The sequence below is a fragment of the Diceros bicornis genome, chromosome 31 (genome assembly GCF_020826845.1).
Source record: "Diceros bicornis minor isolate mBicDic1 chromosome 31, mDicBic1.mat.cur, whole genome shotgun sequence".
Taxonomy (NCBI): domain Eukaryota; kingdom Metazoa; phylum Chordata; class Mammalia; order Perissodactyla; family Rhinocerotidae; genus Diceros; species Diceros bicornis.
Genome location: NC_080770.1, coordinates 44,131,392 through 44,153,069, shown reverse-complemented (window position 1 = coordinate 44,153,069; position 21,678 = coordinate 44,131,392). Strand labels below are relative to the sequence as shown.

The window sequence follows — 21,678 nt, the reverse complement described above, 5'->3', positions numbered from 1 at the left end:
CATTGCTTTTCTGGGGGGAGACTGGGTTACTCATTGCTGGGTATACTCATATCTAGTCTTAGTAGTCAAGAGGCGAGCTGGGCTTTGTGTTGGGTGAAAATGGTGTGGTATTGGTTGGGGCTCCTTTCTTCTTGGTGTATAGGGGGTTGTAAGTTGGTTTTTGGGGTTTCCAACATCTCTAATCTTGCAGGAATATGGGGGAGCACTTGCTGAAGCTTCCGTCATTTGATGGAGCCCTCGTTATTTTGGGGATAACTGGGAGGCATGAGACTGAGGTTCCTGTTGTATCTGGTGCTTGGAGACTGGAGGACCACTGCTTGTACGGGGATCCCACCTTTCAAGTGTTGGGGTGACAGGGAGGGGTCACTTCATGGAGGGCCATTGTCTCTAATTCAGGGAGAGGATTGGGTTAATTGCATGAGATTCCATGTATCTTTAGTCAGGGGGCTCTGGAGGGGTCTTTATAGAACTCCTTTTTTCTAGTGTTGGGGGAGATCGGAAGTCTCACTTTCCGGGTCTGCCCTTGTCTGTACTGTTGGCATAGACTGGGTGGGTCACTGGGCTGGGCCTTCCCATTGTCTAGTGTTGAGGAGCAGCTAAGGGTGTTACTTATGGGACTGCTGTCATTTCTAGAATTGGAAGTGACTAGGGGGTGCTTGCTGGAGTCCCATAATTTCTAGTTTTGCGGGAATGGAGGTCTTGATGCTCAGACCCCAGTATTTGTGTTTGTGGATGACAGTTGTTATCTGAGGTCTGGTTGCCTCTAATTTTGGAAGGAACTGGTGATGTCTCTCTAGGGCTTCTGTCACATCTGCTGTTGGATGCAGATTGTGAGCACCATTTGCTGGGGCTCCATAATCTCTAGTCTTGCGGGGTGGAGTGAAGATTTTCTTGGAGGTGCTTCCATCATCGCTATTTTTCGGGTATCAGTTCAACATGTTTTTAAAAGCATTATATTTTGAAAATGTTTAAACTTACATAAAAGTTGTAAAAGTATACAGGGTTATTTTATTCAGTCAATATTCATTATATTTACGTACATTTCCTTCCTGCTGATGATCATTCCTAACATTATGTGTCTTTGTGTGGAATTCTTTTCCTTCAGCCTGAAAATTCTCTTTAGAGTTTCTTGAATTTCAGTTCTGCTGCTGTTTAATTGTTCTAGCTTGTTTTTTTAAAACCCCATTTGAAAAATATCTTTAATTTGTCTGCATTTTTGAAGAATATTTTACTTAAGTCAGAGAATTTTAAATTGGCAGCTTTTTTCCCCCCTCCCATTCAACCCTTTAGCTGTCAGATGTCATTCGTGTCTTCTGCTTCCAAAGTTTCTTTTGAAAAGTTTCCAGACTTACTATTGCTCTTTTGAAAGAAACATGTCCTTTTTCTTTGGTTGCTGTAAAGATTTCTAGTTTGTCTTTCATTTTCTACAATTGTCCATGTTTCTTTCCTTTTATTCATAGTTATTTTGAAGTCCTTGTCTGCTAACTCAGGTATCTGGATTGTCTCTGGGTCTGCTTCTACTGATTTATATATTCATAATTGAGAGCATTTTCCTGCTGCTCTGCATGTCTATTAAGCTTTTATTGTGTGCTGGATCTTGTGAACAATACCTCGTAGAAGGTCTTAATCATGTTGCCTTCCTCTAATGATTAGGTTTCTAGTACGAATGGATCACCCTGAGCCTCTGAAGCCTAGGTTTTAGACCCTAAAAGGACATATATATTTCAGTTTTGCACTGACTCCCAAGATGTAGTCCTTACTCTTAGTGTGTGGCACTGACTCTCAGGCTGTGACATTTCTAGGGTCATAATTGAAAGCTAGGGCTTTTTTTTCTTTTATCAAGGTCATTCCACTCCAGATGAATCCAAAAGCCAACCTCCCACTCCTGGCATGTGTGATCTCCGAAATTTCTGCACAATATTCCGTTTTCAGTGGCTTTTCTCTTCTAAGTCTCCTAGATTCGTTCCCTGCACGTGCACAAGTTAGGTGTTATTCAAGGACCTGAAGGGGGATTTTTAGTCAGATTTTGGGGGTTTCCTTTTGTGAATCTTTATTTTACACCAGAATATCCTTCAGAGACATTTCAGGGTCAGGTTGTGTTTCCTCTACCATAGCCCTGGAATCCAGTATTCCTCAAGAGAGCCCTGGTTCCTTCCTTTTTCTTTAGAATAGTATCTTAGTAACCAATTTCTGGGTGGTTGATAGGTATTCTCATTATTACTGGTGTATCGTTCTTCTAGGCCTTCTGAGCTGTCAGGCCTTGGAAAAATATGAATCTATACTGTCCTCTACATACACACATTAACTATCTATCTATCTATCTATCTATCTATCTATCTATCTATCTATTATCTATCTATGTATCTATCTATCTATCTATCTACCCATCCATCCGTGAAAAGCATGAACTGATAATGGTAGCTCTTATTCCAATCCAACGCCTCAGTTGGATTGGAATAAGAGCCAGCCTTCTCTCTTTCCTTGTTTATAACATCTTTGACTGTGATGCACTGGCTCTCATCATCTACAATATATTTACTTAGTTGTTCATGTCTAGTGTATGCATAAATTAGTTTCAGAATTGCTAACTGATATCCTTCTGAGAAACATTTTTTATGAACAAGACTGCAGGATTTCTGGTCAGTTCTTTTGATCCAGGCTTACAGGATCTGGTAAAACATAAGTTTCCAAAGTAATTTTGGTTTCCTTTTCATAGCCTTCATTGTGGCTATGTTATTCATTTGCAATACATTTAGATTCATTTGTTATAGCTTGTTTTCCATTTTATGTTCCCTTCACTAGCTGGTGCATTAATTTCTTTAACCTACAGTAATATCCACTCTGGGATGTACTGTTCTATGGGTCTTGGCAAATGCATAGAGTTGTGTATCCGTCAACACAGTCATGATCTAACATGATACACACATGAACAGTCTTGATAGGACAGTTCCATCACTCCCAAATTCCTTTGTGCTGTCCCTTTGTAGTCATCCCCCTCTCTTACTCTTTGCCCCGCAAACCATTGATTTCTTGTCCTTCCCTACAGTTTTACCTTTCCCCAAATGGCGTACAATGGAATCTGCAATAAATGGCTTTTCATCTCTGGCTTCTTTCACTTAGGAAAATGAATCTGATTTTAATGGAGGCATATGTTACACATAGCACAAAGCATAGATCTTAGGTGTAGAACTGAATGCATTTTGACAAATGCATACACCTATATAACTTATACTCCTTTCAAGATATAGAACATTCTCCTCAACCCATAAAGTTCCTCCATGTCCTTTCTCAGTCAATCCTTGCTCCTTCCTCACCCCTTTTCCACAATCTGAGGTTAGATGCAACCACTGTTCTGATTATTTTTCCTACCACATATTATTTTTTGACTGTTCTTGGAATTCATACAAATAGAATCATACAATATTTACTCTTTTTTGTGTGTGGCTCATTTTGCTCAGTATAATCCTGCAATGGATTTTAATTAATTCACAATAAAAGATGAAATATATAATGTTTCCTATATACTGGGAGTCTCATAAATGTTTTACATATATTAGCTGATTGAATCCTTAATACAAGTCTGTGAAGTAGTCAATCTCATTGTTCTCATTATACAGATGAAGAAACTTTGGCATAAAAAGTTTGTTACTTGCTTGAGGTAACCATCTCTAAAGAAGAGAACTGAGATTAGGCAGAAGAAATTGAACTGTGATAAGTTAAAAATGGAGACCACAGTTGATCCCAATGGGAGCACTGGAGCTGAGGTGGCCCTTCTGGAGTCTCTCAAATTGAGGCAAAGGAATTGGGCCTTTGTATCTACCCCTCTCCCCCCATGAACCAGTGATTGGAAGCGGGCTGCTATTCGGAGTGGTCACAATCTTAGGTGTGGCACTTTCCTTTGGCCCAAGGAAATTCCCAGAGAGGTTGGCAGTATGAGCCCTTAGAAGAATTTCTGCAGCTACAAGAGCGAGTGACTTAGTCCTGAAATGAGAATCTAGAAAATATACCACTGTCTCCATTATGGTGCACCACTTATGCCACTCAGATGCACTTGCTTCTTACAGTCAGTGCACTAGGATTCTGGTTGGTCTTCTTGAGTGGGGAAACTTAGAACAGGAAGATCAGTGGGACAAATTACAGACAGCTCTTGACTGCACCTTTTATTCATGCTACAATTGATACTTACAATCCCACTTCTCCTACTGTCCCATTTAGATTCCCCTCACCCTTGACAAGCACTTCTGGTGGTCTGGGTGGCTTACCTGGAGAGAGGATCCAGTTCCTCATCCCTGAGTCATCTGAACACCTGATCACCACACCCTTCACAGGATACAGCTGCTACACTTAATTACTGGGGAAAGAATATCAAAAGACATCCCAATGGATTACTTGAAGGCCAAATGTCTTCTTTGCCCTCACTGTATAACAGAAGCCCCTTGTCCTCTGGATGAGTTACTTGTGCCAGAGGCCATAGTGACTTCTTTCATTCTGTTTGCCTTATAAGCAGTAGTAAAGTTCAATGGGACTCTGACTTTGTCTCCTGGTAGAAGTGTCCACCTCTGGGAACCAGAACTTGTTGGTTAATTATTGTTTGCAATTCTTCCCAAGAGCCCCATAACCCATCTTACATGAAGAACACCTGCAATGGCACCTATTTTTGACTACACATGGGAGTATCAATGCTTGGATTGCACCTAGGACAGTACAGTAGCTGATGGGATTCCTGGGCAGGGATATGAACTTTCCACCCAGGTGATTGACAAGAGTACATTCTCAGGCAAAAAAGGGCTGAACAGTTCAGAATATCTTCTATTTGGCCCAGTAGATCCACCTTCTCTATCTTGCTTCACCCAGGAAGGTTAGTGAAGATGAACTACGTCAGCGGGCTTTCTTGCCTTATGGCTCTTGGCTGGGTTTGGTCAATGGGGAGCCTTGACATGAAATCAGAAGGATGAAAGAGAGTAACATCTAGTCCTGGCAATTTCTTGCAGGAGAACATGGGGCTGGATGCTACCCCTGACCTCCTTTCAGCTCCTGGAATGCATTTCCCTCATCTCTTGTTTCTAGAATTCGATAATTTTTCACTATCCTTACCCCTTCAGGCTTAGGGGTATTAGTAGAGCCCTGCACTTACCATCTCACTGGGTACCAACCACCTTTTGTGGTGTTCTTACATCCTGTCTGCAACTCCGAGAAGCCTCTTTATGAAAACTCTACTTGAATCATCCTAGTCTCAGTGTGTCCTCTGTTACCTGCTGAGACTCCAACTGATATGCCAACTCATTGATAGCATAAGGAAAAGACCTAATAGTGAACCATAAAACCCAACAACATCAGGACCGACGAAGTCTCTGACCACATCACCTTCTACCACTCCCTCACTGTCCCCAACTTGATCTACTCCAGTCACACTAGCCTCTGTCTTCCAGACCTTTGCATGAATATATTGCTTTAGTCACACAAATTTGTATGACTCACTGTCCCAACTTGTTATGCTATCTGTTCAAGTGCTCCTTAACTAAGAGTTTATCCCTTCCTATTCTATGTAAATTAGCAAGATCTCAATCCCTCTTAACTATCTTAAAATGCTTTCTACATTTTCTACATGACACTTATAATAACATGTTTTCTTCATTTTTCTATAGTCTGTCCTTCCCCTATTAGAACCTAAGTGCTCCAATAGCAAAAGTGGAGTTTCATTCATTGCTATAGACACCAGTGTCTCCAAAAGTGCTTGGCATATAGAATGTACTCAAGGAATATGTTGGTGGTTAAGAGTGTCTACTGTCTGGGCTCAAATTCAGGCTCTACCATTTTCTAGCCAAAGAGCTCAGGCAAGTAACATGCCAGTTTTCTCACATCTGAAGTGGGAATGATACTACTGCACACTTCTTAAGTTTATATTTTGTACTCTGTAAGTTAATATTCATAAGGCGTTTAGAAGAGTGCCTGGTCTATCAGAAGAAACATTTGATCATTTATTAATGTAGTGAAATACTTCGCTATGAAAAAATAAGACCCCTTCATGAAAAGGAACAATTCACAAGAAAAGACCTAATCCTGTATGTACTTATTTACATTACACCCAAATATAAAACGAAAAAATGACAGAATAACCAATAAGAATCTGTTTCTCTATAACCGTAGTAGAAGACTTCAGTACACCTCTATCACTAGATAAGTTTGAGAAAATAATCTGAATGTAATACTATATTCAAAAACAAAATTAGCTTGAGTTTATGAGAAAGTAGTGTCCTAAGGCTACAGCAGTCAGCCGGGTCAAATGATGCTGCGTGGTGAAGTGAAAAAAGAGTAAAAAATGACCACTGGATTGGGCCTCGTAGAAGCTGCTGATGTTCTTGACAAGAACAGATTGAGTGACATACTGGGACAGACCTGATTGAAGTGGGTTGAAAAGAATCGGAATTGAGGAAGAGCAATATTTGAATACTAACAACCCTTGCAAATGTTTGCCTTGAAGATTAGCAGAGAAATGGCAAAAGAGTTGTTGAGAGAGAGAGACTTTGGGTTTAGGAGAGATAGACTTTAAATGGAATGTGCTGGAACATGTAGTAACTAAGTGCTGGAGTCCTAGCACAGGACATAGGTCTAAGGAAGAGGTTAGGTGTAAATATATGTGAATTTAGACTTCATTTCATGCGAAACTGATATGAACTGGATAATGGATATCCATTTCCTGAACTGTGCATGAGACCAGTTCTTCAGACATTGGTCAAATAGACCTAAGGGTGAGGTTGGCTATATAGACTGTAAGTACCATTGAGCCTTACCCAAGGCATGGTCAATGACCTCATCCTTGGGTCTCACAGGAATCATGCTGGGCTGTTTTTGCCGATTGCAATACCAGCCCTTTCTGATGTTGTGTTTTGATGGATGCAACACCACTCAGTCAATTGCAAGAAACAGAATGCTTGCCTAGGAAAGAAAAAATCCAATCTCAGAATGGGGTAGTTCCCAGAGCCTTGCTGACCCCCATCCCTGATGAAATCTCTGGCACCTTCAGTGGAAGATGTTGCCCAAACGTATTTTTCACCTTTGTCTTTACCGGGGCACAGCGTGCCAGGTGCTGAGCCCCAGGGCAGGGAGGACCCCAGAGCTCCTTACTGAGAGCAGTGAGCAGTTAGGCCTGGACTGGGGGAGTGACAGAAAGAGGACCCCGGAAGCAACTCTGACCCACAGTGACATTGAGGGAAAATCTGAGCCAGTATATATTGCTCTTGAAAATGCCCTAGTTCTGATTAATAACAAATCTTCTTTCCACGGTCTTGAATGGCAGAGCACTTTTAGACATGTGTACCATGCACAGGAGTAAAATTTCCCTGCAGAAGGCTACGCTGCAGGTCTCTTTCCATCTCTGCTCCCTCAGTCACCACTAACTAGAGGCCTTGCCTCAGACTGTTGAGTCAGCTGAGATGTTCTTTCTGCTTCTTCTGCCCCTCCTTGGGAAATTTCCACATTCCATGTGCCTGATGAGTTATTCGAGTGGCTTTGATTAGATAAGGCCCAGTGTCTACAAGGAAGGGGACTTGGTGGTCAGTGGGTTTTCCCCCTTCTATACATTGACCCAGGATTCAGAAATGCAATGGAAATTTCTTTGTGACTCATCCAAGCAAAGATGTCACATTTTACTTATAAGTTCCTGTGTGTGTGTGAATCCCTCTGACAGTTATGAAAATTGAATATAAAAGCTGTGTTGAGATTCTCCCGTAAACTATGAATCATCAGCTCCTTTCTTTTCCTTCAATAATTATTTGTGGCTTCCTTTCTTTTTTCCCTTCTGGAATATTTTCCTTCCAAACAGAAGACAGAAATAAGCATGTTTTATTTTCCCCTGCCTTGGAATAATCTCCATTAGTGATTATTTTCTGAAAGCCTAAAGGATTCAAATTGTAGGGAAAAAACACCAAGATCCCACTGCAGTGATCCACAAGCCACCCTGCTCCTGACCCATAATGTGGGAGGGGAGGGAATCTTTGGGCAAACCATACCTTGGCTAGAAGTTAGTACTAAGAGAAAGTCTCATCATAATGTATAGATTATTCAAAAATGAACTATTTATTGAGATGATATTTATTTTTCTTCAAAATGCATTTACTCAGTATCCTTTATGGTCTAAAATAATTTGGTGTATTCTCTGAAAAAGATGTGTTTTTTCTCAGTTTTATTGAGATATTATTGACATTCATCACTGTATAAATTTAAGGTGTACTGCATAATGATTTGACTTATATATTTGATAAAATGATTACCACAATAAATTTAGTTAGCATCTATCATCTCCTATAAATATAATAAAACAGAAAAAGCAAAAAAAAGAAAAGAATATTTTTTTCCTCATGATGAGGACTCAGGATTTAGTATCTTAACATTCATATGTATCATACAGCGGTGTTAACTATAGTCGTGTTGTACATTTGATCCCTAGTACTGGATCAAAGATCAAGTGTTTAACATATATATACATATATATATATAATGGAATTTTCTAGATCTTTTTATTAATTGCTAGCCTAATGATGCTGTGGTCAGAGAATGCATTGTGCATAATTTCAATGTTCAAAGGCTTACTTGATGGCCCAGTGTATGGTCAAGTGTATGTATATTCTTTGGGGTTCGTAATATACCAGTGTTATTTACATTTATATGTAAATATCTGTTAAGCTTAAGTCTTCCATATCTTTGCATAATTTTTTTGTCTTTAATTTGACCATTTCTAAGAGGATATGTTAAATCTCCAAATCTGGTTGTTCATATATGTACTTATGCACATGGGTCTATAAATAATAGTTTTTTTTCACTTTGGGGGGATATATATAATGACTGTTAGTACTCGATCTTCTCTTCCTTTCACCACATATGGTCACCACATATGTCACATATGACATATGGTCACCACCTTTGATATGTCACATGCTTTTTGCTTTGAACTCGGATTTTATCAGGTATTAACAAGAATACCCATGCTTTCTTTTGGTTCGTATTTAAATGGAATATCATTTCTACCTACTTTAACCTCTTCTGTGTTTTGCTTCAAGTATTGGAAAGCATGTAGTTGGGTCCTGTGGTAGGTGGAATGTGCCCCCAAAGGTGACCAATTCCTAATCCTTCGAATCTGTGACTATTTTACCTCACATAGAAAGGAGACTTTGCAAGTGTGAAGAAGTCAAGGATCTTGAGATGAGGAGATAATCCTGAATTATCTGGATGGGTCCAATATAATCACAAGGGTCCTTACAAGTGAAAGAATAAGTCAAGAAAGTCAGAGTCAGAGAAGGAGTTATGACAATGGAAACAGAGATTGAAGTGATATGAGGCTGTTACCTAGGAATGTGAGCAGCCTCTAGAAGCTAGAAAATGCAAGGAAATGGACTCTTCTCTAGAGCCTCCAGAAGGAATGCATTCCTGCTGACACTTTTATTTTAGCCAGTGAGACTCATTTTAGATTTCTCTCCTCCCAAAGTATAACATAATCAATTTTGTGTTATTTTAGACCTCTAAATCTGTGGTAGTTTCTCAGAGTAGCAATAGGAAATGAATACAAGTCCTATTTGTAATCCAATCTGAGTGTTTCTGTGTGACTCAGAATTACAGCATCCCAACATTTTGGTTTTTAAAGCTGTATTCACCAATGAAAATAATATTTTAATGTTAGAGCACCAAAAGCCTATGTTCTGCTGTGCAATCTTCTGGAATTGCATGTTGTAGCTTGTCAATTAAATTGTTTGAAAATTAACGTTGGACTGAACTTAGATGTGTAAGAGAGGAATCAACCCAAAGATAAGCTGTAAAGCTCACTGCTTATGATGGTTTTCTAATCTGTAAAGAAATAGGTGAAAAGCTGCAAGTTTACGCTGTTCCTTGGACTCTGAATTGTTTTTACTCTTTTAGAAAAACATAGAGTCATAAATTGCTTCTTCCTCTTTATTTTCTCCCTAAGACTATCTCCTTATTTATTATGGTGCAATTTCCTTGCTTCTGGTAGTATGTGTTTCCTAAGTCTGTGAGGCAGGCAGTTTTAGAAAGGTATATTGCAGAAGTTTTGATGATACCATTCTGTACTCGACTTGCCCTTCCTTCAAGTTTTTCTTATGCACTTCCCTGTCCTACCTAGTTTCTTTAATGGATTATAAACTTTTGCTTCATCTCACTATACCTGCACATGCCCATGACCAACCTCATGTTGGTGCCACTGTATGAAATAGTGTTTGACTTGTAAACAAATATGCAAATGGGTTCTTTCCCCTTAAGCATCCTTTGCGCCTCTTCTTTCCACTAATTCATTTTAGGATATTGATCTATCTCTTTTGAGTCCAGAGTTGTAGGGCTTGATCTTCCAAGGCTTTGGGAACATCTTGTGCGTGTGCTCCAGATTCCAAAGTCATGAAGAGACAGCCATTGCTCTGGAATGAACAAGTTGCTTAAGTCAAAATGCCACCTTTTACTCTTTTTTTTTCCCCACATGAGTTATGCCTGAAGTGCATGACTTGATCTTTATTTTTAATACTATGGCCTTGGTACAGGTTGAACTTCAAAAACTATCATTATGTCCTGGTCTTTGTTTTTGCCATCGAGGAGATCAACAGGAGCCCCCAGCTGCTCCCCACCCTGTCTCTGGGTTTCCATGTCTACAATTCCTTCCACAGTGATGTCAGCACCTTGGTGAGCACCCTGAGGTGGTTATCGGGATGGGGTCAGATGATCCCTAATTACACCTGCCAGGCACAGAACAAGAATGTGGCTGTCACTGCAGGAACCACACCAGCATTCTCTGCCCACATTGGGACACTGTTGGAGCTCTACAAAATACCACAGGTATGAGCGTGGTGGAGGGATGGATCTGGAGGGACTGAAGTTTTCCTCCTTGGTGAAATTCTGTGGCCACTCATGTGGAAAAGCAGAAAGTGGTTTTGCATGTCTCCCTATGGAAAAAACCTACCACAGATAGTTCTTGAAATGGTGGATTCATTATTTTGGTGTGTGAATCTGAGAGAGGGATGAAGTAGCCAGAGGCTAGCGTCACTGTCTAAAGCAGACCACAGGAGCTTCTGGAAGTGTGGTTGCCCAAATTCTCTCAAAGGAGTGGAAGCTAGATATTCTGAAATAATCATACCCTAGTTATTTATCAAATAGTTAATAAAATTTTATATGTAAACATGTACTTAAAACCACTTTACACTCTTCAAATGCTTTACAAATAGTCACAAATTTAATCCTAATATAAGACAATGAATAGGCAACGTTATTATGGGAATTTTTAGAGATATAGAAACTAAGATGGATAGAGGTTATTTAACCTTCTCAAGTGTGTTAAGCTAGTCACATTAGAGTCAGGATTTGAACCCAGCAGTCTGGCTTCAACGCCAAGCTTCCCCTCAATCACTTCTACCATCAGATAATATTGCTTCATACTCACAGTGTTAGCACCAAGAATGTAAGTTTAGCTAACTGATCATATGAATTTTGTTGAAATTCTGTTTATTTTTCTTCCAGAGAACTCAATATGGAACACTTTTTCTCTTTTGATTCAGACAACCTATGGAGATTTTGATCCTGTACTGAAAGGTAAGGACTAGTTTTCCTCTCTCTATCAGATAGCTCACAAGGACACATCTCTAGTCTTCAGAATGGTCTCATTGTTGACACATTTTGGCTGGACCTGGGTAGGAATCTTAGTATCAGTTGATAAAAAAGGTGAGCAATTCCTCTGGGAACTTAGAAAAGAGATGACTATGAACGGTGCCTGCCTGTGACTAAGATACCTGTGAGCAAGAGGACGTACACTTCAAAAGATTGGACATGCATAGCCAGAAGCACAGACTCATCAGCCAACGTGTTTATCATTTATGGTGACACAAGTAGATTAATAAATGTGAGCATTGCAGGAAACCATTATTTAACCACTCAGAAGGTGTGGATCACTACACCACAGTGGGATGCTTCTTTTATTCCATGTCACCACTTTTTCCATGCCTACCATGGGAGTCTTTCCTTTGCACACCAGAACTTTGAGATATCTGGATTTAAACACTCTCTATGGACAGTTAGCCCCTCTAAATACCAAGAAGACTTTTTCTTTACCAAATGACGCCTTGAACATTTCAACTGCTCATTTGCAGGAACTGAATGTGGAAATTTTTGGAGTGTCCATTCAATGCCTCCCTGGAGTCTCTGCCAAAGGAAACATTAGACACGACTCTGTCTGGATCCAGCTACTACATCTATGATGCTGTGGATGTGGTGGCCTGAGCCCTCCATGAAATACTTTTTATAAAAGCAGAACAGGGGTCCATAATGGATGCAGGCCAGCTCATGTTTCTCCCTTAGCAGGTAAAATTCTCCCTTAAATAGGATTCTCATTATTGTTCTTTTAGGATCCGAGAGTTATTTTATTTGGGTATCGAATTGTGATTGTCACATTGTCACAGATCAGCAGTGACTTGTGCATAATGAATTACTGTTCTTTCTTACAGGTTGCAAGTAAACCTCTAATGATTGTAGGGTCTAATTAGCAACAGTGTCAACTCTTTTAACTAGAAATAATTGATTAAAAACTTTCACTGTGAGAGGTAAGTGTTCAAGAGAAAACAATGACAATTCATCCCAGGGAATTAAAAAATTCAGGGATTTCCAAAATCTAGTTCTGGCCCTATCCCTTGATATCTTAAATGCTTCGGGGGAAAGGACAATTTATTTGAACTTCCTGCATTTTTCTAGAAAGGCTACTGATAGCTAAATAAATATTTCCCCATTGAAATTTAAAATGACTTTTGGAAGCAAGGAGTTTGATCCCCTTTTTACAGATCAGAACCCCAATACTATGAAATATATTTTAATTCCCCAAGTCCTTATCAATTCTATTTAGATGAATTTGTACATGAACCTAGACTTTTATAAATCCAAAACCTATGAATAATGTGTCATGAAACTCTTGCTTTCAGGTATGAGGAAGTGAATGTCATGTCAGATCTAAATACACACATTTGTTGTGAATATATATTTGTTCATGTATATATACAACCATATATATAGTTATGTATTATACAAATATCAGTTGTCCATTTATATAGAAATTATATCAATTAATGCGTGAAGATTCTGTACTAGGAGCTTTCATCTCTTCTCTCTCATTTAATAAAATATTTTGTTCAAAGGTAGGAAGAAGCAGGCTGTCTTTCTTTGTCTCTTCTTGAGCTCGAGGAAACTCCCTAGCACCCCTAAAGCAAACCTCATTGCTCAAGGTGCAGCTCAGGTTTAGCCCCACAGCACTCCCTGGACGTGGAATCTTCAGGAATGGTTTAAACCTCACCATGTGCTCTCTGAGGGCAGACAAGAATGCCTGCTTCCTTAAGCGTGCAGAATAGTAAACACTCCCCAAATTGAACTTATTCAGAGGATGACTAATATAGAGGGGAAAAAATCTAATTGCTGGGCAACTCAGTATCCCCACCAGTTCGAATCTGGGTTTTATGCCTTCAATTTCCATGCTCATTTCATTTCCCAATTATGTCTCCCTTTTAGCTCCACCCATTCCTAAGAAACACCCAATTTAAAAAAAGCACTGGAGCTCACGTGTCACTGGATGAGAAAAGAAACTCTGTGTCACAGCATGTAATTCTGAACTATATGATTTTCCTAAAGGTCTTGGACTTCAGGTGAAAGTAAGGGAGTTTGTTCCCCAGGAACCACGTGGTCAAGGTTTCATCATACATGAGGAGCTGATAGACTGGGCCATGCGATTCAAAAAGGTTGCAGACAAGTCAATCTTGGATTAATCATCTACATCACAAGATAGAGAGCATATATGAAAATAATGGTGAAATCATTTAACTCATAACAAAATTCTCATTTGTTGATATAATTTTTCTTACTGTCCAAGAGATATTGAAAGGACACTTGTAATTAAAGAGATATTCCGGAATTTTGAAATGCTTTATACATTACAGCAGGACAGTGAGGCTACCAATTTAATAGGATGAGCTGATAAAAAATTGATTGAATTCCCATTTAAGCTGAAAAAGTGTCAATCTCACGTGCTTGCAAATTTATTGCTCTGCATGCATTGTGCCCTGAAGATATAACAGATGCTGACGACCTACACTTTTGATGATTTAAAGATACAATTCAAATTGTCTTTTGCCATACGCTTTTCTTCCAGAAAACAAATTTTATTCTCTTTAACGAAAATCAAAAGAATTGACATTGAGGGGTTTTTTTAATATTTCAATATTTTATTAATTTTCCTTATATTTCCATCTCTTCATCCCAACTTTATACATTCTTGTAGAAAAATTCACCATCAGAAAAAAAGATTCTTTTGGCTCCCAAGGAACTGCATTCTTCCTCTTCTTCAGATTTCCCTTTAGAACTCAGTCTTGTAAGCCATCCCTCAAGATGCTATATTATATCATTCAAGCCTGTCCCTGTGTCTTTGGTGTATAATCTACCTGACATTAAATACATTACTAAATAAATTCAATAATTACAATTTGTACTAATCAAACAATTCTCATAGAAATGCATTGTATGAATTAAAATATTATTTTTTATTAAGGTAAAATCTGCTTATAGTTCAAAAAAGTAATCCTGGAATACCATATTCAGAATCACATTTGTTATTGCCAGATGCCCCATTCCATAAAACAAACAAGTGTCCTAGTCATTGAGATGGAAAAATTTTTAAATCAGTACGTATTTTCGTGTTGGGAACTCTTTTCTGCAGATTGACCTTGATTTTATTTTGCTTTCCCTGGGTGCATCAATCATGTCAAATCTTATAGGTGATCTCTAAGATAAGTTTTGAGGTAATTTAAACAATATTATCAATTATTCAATATTATTAAATAAAAAAATATTATCCAATTATATAGTATTGTTCAGTATCATCAATAATTCTCTTCTTTCAAACTCCCCACTCTGGGTGTAGGACGTTCTGTCAGCCAGGATTCAGGAACATCCCTCAGGAAGAGAGAGCTACCTGCTGCTTTGTCTGTGTATTGTGCCCAGAGAGAGAAATATGTAATCAGACAGGTATGAACTGGCAAAATTACACAATCACTTTCTCTCACCTCTTCTTTGTCTCCAAATAAAATGTAAAGGATCTGAGAGTAACCAATAGCATCACATTTCTTCATTATTTTCTATTATTTCATTCACTCATTCAATACATTCATTTAGGAGATCAATACATCGTTTCCATGTTGGGAGTTACCTTGATCTGGCTTCCTTATACTCACATTGTTAGGTTCTGCTGAAGCAGCTCTTCTCAAGGGAATACAACCCTTAAACCACATCATGTGTTAGGCAAACACTTAGAGATTCCGTAGCACCGTATACTCATCTTGATCACAGAATAACACACATGGAATTATGATGGAAGTAAGTGTGGGTGTCTTTAGCACATGCCTCCTATTCATATCTTTACACCCAAGGTGGCGAGCACTATGCCTTACACATGGTAGGTGTGCAAAAACCAGAACTAAAGATTCAATAAATGAATGGACATATTATATTATTATTACTCTAGTAGAAGACATAAACAATGAATTGAGCATGCAAACTTGATAAGATAAAGGCTCTGCTTTCCAAGAAATCATAGTGAGGTACATGTGAAAAAGAATAGCAGGGCAATTTGAAAAGTGCCAAAATAAAGGTAGTTAGAGGTTAGCAGAGTCAACAAGAGTAGATAGTGTTACTTGGATAAATCAGATAATTCTTCATGGAAAGCTTATGTTTGAGTTGAGCTTTTAAAAATATGGGGGGATTTTTCAGTTAAAGATGAAGAGGGCCTCTTGGCAATAGATGTTTGAGCAACAAAAGTTATGCAAGATTAATAAGTTCTGGAGACCTACCATCCAACATGGGCCGATAGTTCACAATACTGTACTGTAGACTTAAAAATTTACTAGGAGGGTAGATTTATGTTAAGTATTCCTACCTCAAAAGAAAAAAAGTATTTTAAAAAAGGAAGTTAAATAAAAAAATTAAAGAGGACAGGAGGAAACATTTGGGGGTGATGAATAGGTTAAGGACTTGAGTAGTGATGGTTTCACGGGTGTATATTATCTCCGAACACATTAAGTTGTATACATTAAATATGTACAGCTTTTTGTATGTCAGTCATACCTCAATAAAGTTTTTTTTAAATGTTTTCATGTGGCATATTCAGACATTCAGAATATGACTAATATGACTGGAATGAGATGATAAAAGACTGATCATGGATGATGATGGAATAGGTAAATAATGAAAAAAAATCCCATCATATTTAAAGTACAATATTCCAGTCTTACCAAATAAAACAGCAAACAATTCATATATACTTATTACCAAAGTTGTCTCTACATTGCTAAATGTTCTGTCCAGTAAGATAATTCATGAAATAACATATTACAGAAATAATAATGGGCTGGAGGAGAGAGCATGTTTACAAATTATGTTTGTTCTTAGAATGCATCTGGCTATAAATTAAAAAGAAAAAAGTCTAAAAGTGTCTTTTAAAAAATATTTATTATATCCCATAAAAAAGACCAGAGTAATTTACTACGATGATTCTTTGTGCCAGAAAAAATAAAAGCACAATTGTTGCATTATAAAGATGGAGAAGGAAATAGGTTTCATTCCATTTGTTATTTACTTGATGAATGTTGTCATAGATATCACTTTTTACGAAAAAATAGTGAAAGAATTAAAAAAAAGGCCAGAGATAGAATGACTCCAGGTTTAGGGAAAGGAATGAAGAAAAGCTATTCAACATCCAGCTACCTGTACAGTCTAGGGGTGCACGGAAAGCATCGCCTCCAGCCCCGCCCCTGGAGCTGATTTCCTCCCACTGTGAAGTCGGCCAGACTTATTCCAGCCCCATCCCCGCCTCTTCCCGCCCCTGGAACTGGTCTCCGCGGACAACCTCCTGGCCTGGTTCCGCCCGCAGCCTGGTCCCGGCTCATTGCCCCGCCCGCACCCTTGTCCCCCCGCCCCCGGGCCTGGTGTCACTCACACCCTTGTGCCCGCCCACAGCCCGCCCCTAGAACTGGTTCCCGCCCCTAGATTCCGTCCCTGTCCCTGGTGCTGACCCAGCCCGCGTCCCAGCTTCGCACTCACTCTAGACACTGGAGACCTCCCCCGAGGCTGGGGTGCGCGGCCCCGCCCCGCCCGCCGCCTCAACCCGGAGCCCCCAAACGTCCGTCCTCCCAGACGCCCGCCCGAGACCGGAAGCGGAAGCGCGGGCGGCGCCGTGGATGGAGCGGGGCGTCTGCCCGGTGTGTCCAGTCTTCTCGGCGCGGACGGCATTCCCGTGGACCTTCGGCCGAAGGGGCGACGCGCGGTGAGAGGCGGGCGGTCCCGGCTCCGGTCGCGGTCCAGGGAGGGGCCTGGGCCGCGGGCAGCCCCGTCACGGCCCGGCGTCCCCCCGTCCCCCCGGAGCCTCGTTTCCCCCGGGCTGTTCGTCAGGGCGCCCGAGGCTGCTGTTCCTCCCGGCTCCGGGCGCCGCCGGCCCCTCCTCAGAGTCCCCGTCACCGTCCTCCGTGTGATTTTGTCCCCAGGGGGCTTATCCGCGTCTGGAGGCGGTGTTTGGGTTGTTACTAATGGGGGCGCTCCTGGCATCTAGAGGGGGAGGCAGGGATGCTGCTCAGCGTCCTCCAGGGCCCAGGACGGCCCGACAGAGAATCATCCGGCCCCAGATGTCAATGGTGCGGAGGTTGGGAGACCTGCTCCAGGGCCTGAAAATCTCCCGAGCCCTGAATGAAGTGTGGGAATTGTTTACCAGTCAGCGAGCCACTTACAGGGGCCCTAAATGACAAGCTTGTTTAAAGGGTCCGGAGTCACCAAAGTGAGTTGAGCGAGTCAAGTGCACACAGCACGGAGCTGCTTCTCCCATCTTGGGGAGCAGGTGGCTGGACAGGAATCGGGAAAATCCAGTCTCAGCCAACAGTTACAGTTAAATCAGTAAATACGAAAAAGAAAAGTAAGTGGGGTGGGCTTTCCTTCCATCACCTGTATTACTCCCTGTAAAAGGCCTCAAAAGCAATCTTTGCTTTTTTTTTCCGTTAGAAAAGAAAAGTGTCTGGGGGGCTCAAGTTTGAGTTGAAACCAGGCTCAGGGTCCACCTGTCCTCGCTGATCCGTGGATTTCTGTGTGACCAGGTGAGTACCCTGTGGACCTGGTACCAACAGGTTCCAGCAGCCTCCGCTGTGCAGAAGACCTGCCAGTGGGCTTTCCTGGGCTCAGGTTGTCAGCACAAGGACTCACTGAGAGTGAGGGTATCATGAGAAAAATTATTTATGTTTGATGGATTATATTCAAGGGAAAGATGGTAAGGTGTGTGAGGCTCTGTGTGTGTAAATAATTCAGAAAATACACTTATTTGCAAAGAAGAACACATTAAACAAATATATGTAAATAAGTGTAAATATGTGTAACAGTAAAGAAATATAGACTTACCTGCATTCCGAATTCTCAAAAGTCAGGATTTCATCTATAAATATAAATATATAAATGTTTTACGTGTATATGTAGTATTACAAGACATCTCATTAAATATTAGCAGGGATGCTCAGCAACATTCCTCAGGCCTATTCAATTTGACTTCTAAAGACCTATAAATGCTCCACAAAGATTCAAAATCTTACAGACACCTGGAGAAAAATATGATTTGAACTTCTTTATGTTAGTAACAGAAATGTAAAGTTAAATTGACCAGCAGCCGGATTTATTTTCAACATATTGTTGTTGTTTATGAGATTTCAAATCATTTGGAGGAATATTAAGCAACACCTTTTAGATAGAAGGGTAGGGCACTAGTCTCCAAAAAGATTGTCCTCTCCACCTCACATTCTAAAGGGAATTAACTTTGCTTCTTGAATCCTTTCTGAAATAACAGTCTGGTGATTCACGTTGAAGACAATCTTGTTAAGTAATTTTATATATAATTGTTGGCCTCTCCTAATTGTGTGTGTATGTCTGTGTGCCTTTTTCATTCTAGCATTCCTGGGAGGTTCTTGAGGGAATGTGTGCTTGTCATGCAGTAGATATTCTTTGAGTGTGCAATTTATGGTGACCCACCATCCTCATTTATTCAGAACAGAGGGGTTTTCCAGGACACAGGACATTTAGCGTTCAAACCAGGATGGTTCCTCATCTGATGAGCCAGGCCCTGGGCCAGATGCGTGGGGACCTGGAGAACCAAACAGACCTTGTCCCACCTCCATGGGATTTATATTCTGTTAGGGAATTTGGATTTTAGACAGTTCATGATGAGAGTGATTTGGGAGTTTGGCACAAGGGGACTAAACCTGAGGGGGCAGGGAAGCCCTCTTGAGAAGGACTGATATTTAGCTTGAGAGCTAGAGTTGGGACTGGATTTAGGTGGTTGGAGGGTTAGACTGGAGTGAGGATGTGGGAGTGTGTTCAAGAGAGCGTTTCAGGCAGAGGGACCCACAGGAGGACACCCCTGAAGCAGAGAGCCTGGTGTGTCCATGACCTGAAAGAGGGATGGCTGAGCCGAGTCAACACAGGGGGAGGGGTGTGAGCCAGACCAGCGAGGGGAACAGGCTGGACCAGGTCAGGCGTGACTTTGGACTCTGTTCTAAGACCAGTGGGAAGACACTGGAGAGGTGCGAGCAGATGGGTGATGTGATTGGCGTTTGGTCTAAGCATGTGGGTTAAAATGGACTTGAGGCTTAAGAATGAAGACTTAAGAGGCAGATTGGAGGTGTTGGGAAGAAGGTTACGAATAAGGTGATTGTTCCCTAGGCCTGGATGATGGCTGTGGAGTAGGAAAGAAGTATAAAGAAAAGACCTTGGAGTGTAGAACTGCGAGAAGGTAATGGTACTTTCTTGCCTGGATGTGTCAGATGGCACAGGGCACTGACTGTGCTCCTTGCTGCTGTCCGTGCAGACCTGCAGGCGCCCCCTCACCCAGGTCTGTGTGTTCACCCCACTTAGCCACTCACAGGCCTCCCTCCACATCTTAAAGGAAGTCAGGCCTTACTTGAGGGGGTTGTCTCAGACGGGAGACACCGAGGAGAGCCCCTCCAGGCATCAGAGCAGCCCCTTCAGCCTCTCCCTCAGGCTCCTCCCCCTCCACTCTCTCGCTTTCCACCCTCAGAAGGACCCCTGCTCAGTATTCCACGTCCCCATGTTCTTCCTCCCTCAGGCTTGAGAAGGGTGGGCACAGTGGGGTGGACATTGTCTGTACCTTCCACTCTGACCCCCGCAGGTCCTGGGCTGGACAGAGAGCAACTCTATTGGGAGCTGAGCCATGAGAGCCAGGGCGTCACCCACCTGGGCTCCTTCATCCTGGATGGGGACAGCCTCTATGTCAGTGTGGAGGGGCTGTGCTACAGCCGTGCTTTCTGTCCCTATCATAGTTCTGTGTTGCCTCCATTGCTCTAAAGTGAGCTGTGATCCATCTCTGTCTCCTTCTGGTCGGGGTGCAGTCTTCTGGGGTGATGACTGGGGCCAGCCACCTTCCATCTCGTTTCCTCCCCCCTGAACACCCCTCCACTCTTCCCCTCTGCTTTTCCCTAAGCTTTTCCCACAAAGCTCCCTATGTCCTCCCTCTCCCTTAATCCTTTATGTTCACCCCAACTCTTGCTCAGCTCCTCTCACCTTCTCTCCACAGCTGACACCTATGGAGCTGTGGCCCTGACTACTACCAGTGAGTATTCCTGGCCCTCATCTCCTGGGTTCCATCCCCATTTGGGGTTGGGGAGCAGTGGTTCTCCTGCACCCACTGTCCTTGGTGAGAGAAGGACCTGGAAGGGCCCTAACTCATCCCTTCTCTCTCTCCCGTGTTCTGGTGGAGAGTTCCAGCCCAGGGAGAGAAAGCCTTAGTGACAGACGTGTTCTCCACCACATTCTGACCCCACGTGGTTTTCACTTTAATTCTCCTAAAGCCTCGCCCTTGGTCCTCCTTTTCCAGGTATCCCGTATGTCTGTCCAGTTTTCTGCCCGTCCATGTGTCTCTCCTCTGTGTTCAGTCTCTCTTGTTCACCTATCTCTCTCTCTCTCGGGCTCCTCTCATCCACAGGCTTGCTCATCCCTCTACTCACACAGTCACCCCTCCCCTCACTCTCATTTATGCTTCACCTGTGAATGGTGGTCCTGGGACAGCCACTGCTGGAGCCCGGGTGAGCCTGGGGGCTCCTCCCACTCTGTCCCTCCCTGAGACAGCCCTCTCCACAGCTCCTGAGCCAGCCACCACGTCCCTGCATACTTGATCATCACCTGTGCCACCAGAAGCCACCACAGGTGTCTGGGGGCCCCTTTTCCTTCCCAAGAGAAGCTCTCCAGCCCCACACCTCCACCAGCCAGTTGTGATCCAGGAGCTGGGAAGCCAGGGTGTGAAATTCTGGTTTTAGGGCAATCATGCTCATAACAAAGATTATACCAACGATTCAGTCTAAGGCCAGCCCTCAGAGAGCCCCGAGTCTTGTGAAATTAACACACCATTATAACACAATGGGGGATGTTTCGGGGAGAGGCGCCTGGCACAATTTGGAGGGGAAGAGCTTGCTAGAGAAAGTTTCACCTGAATGGAGTCTTTAAGAATAAGTAGGAGGGACCCTGGCAACTAGAGGATGAAGGGTTTTCCTGGCAGAGGGGATTCCATGAGCAAAGGCTCCAGCCAGAAACAACATGCCGAATGGGGAGAATTGAAAC

The 21,678-nt window shown here is 41.8% G+C and overlaps 1 long non-coding RNA gene across 8 annotated transcripts; it reads left to right on the top strand.

Moving 5' to 3' along the window:
• The first annotated feature begins 10,090 nt into the window (after positions 1-10,090).
• On the top strand, positions 10,091-21,183 carry LOC131395278 (uncharacterized). 8 transcript variants are annotated; one of them, XR_009216356.1, is made up of 10 exons: positions 10,091-10,833; positions 11,512-11,583; positions 12,138-12,348; positions 12,492-12,587; positions 13,173-13,259; positions 13,540-13,673; positions 14,945-15,048; positions 18,067-18,158; positions 20,639-20,674; positions 21,047-21,183. It is a non-coding gene; the product is annotated as an uncharacterized LOC131395278 (long non-coding RNA). The 8 variants fall into 8 exon arrangements; XR_009216351.1 differs by having other exon boundaries at positions 13,540-13,679; XR_009216353.1 differs by having other exon boundaries at positions 13,540-13,679; positions 21,130-21,147.
• Positions 21,184-21,678: the final 495 nt, after the last annotated feature.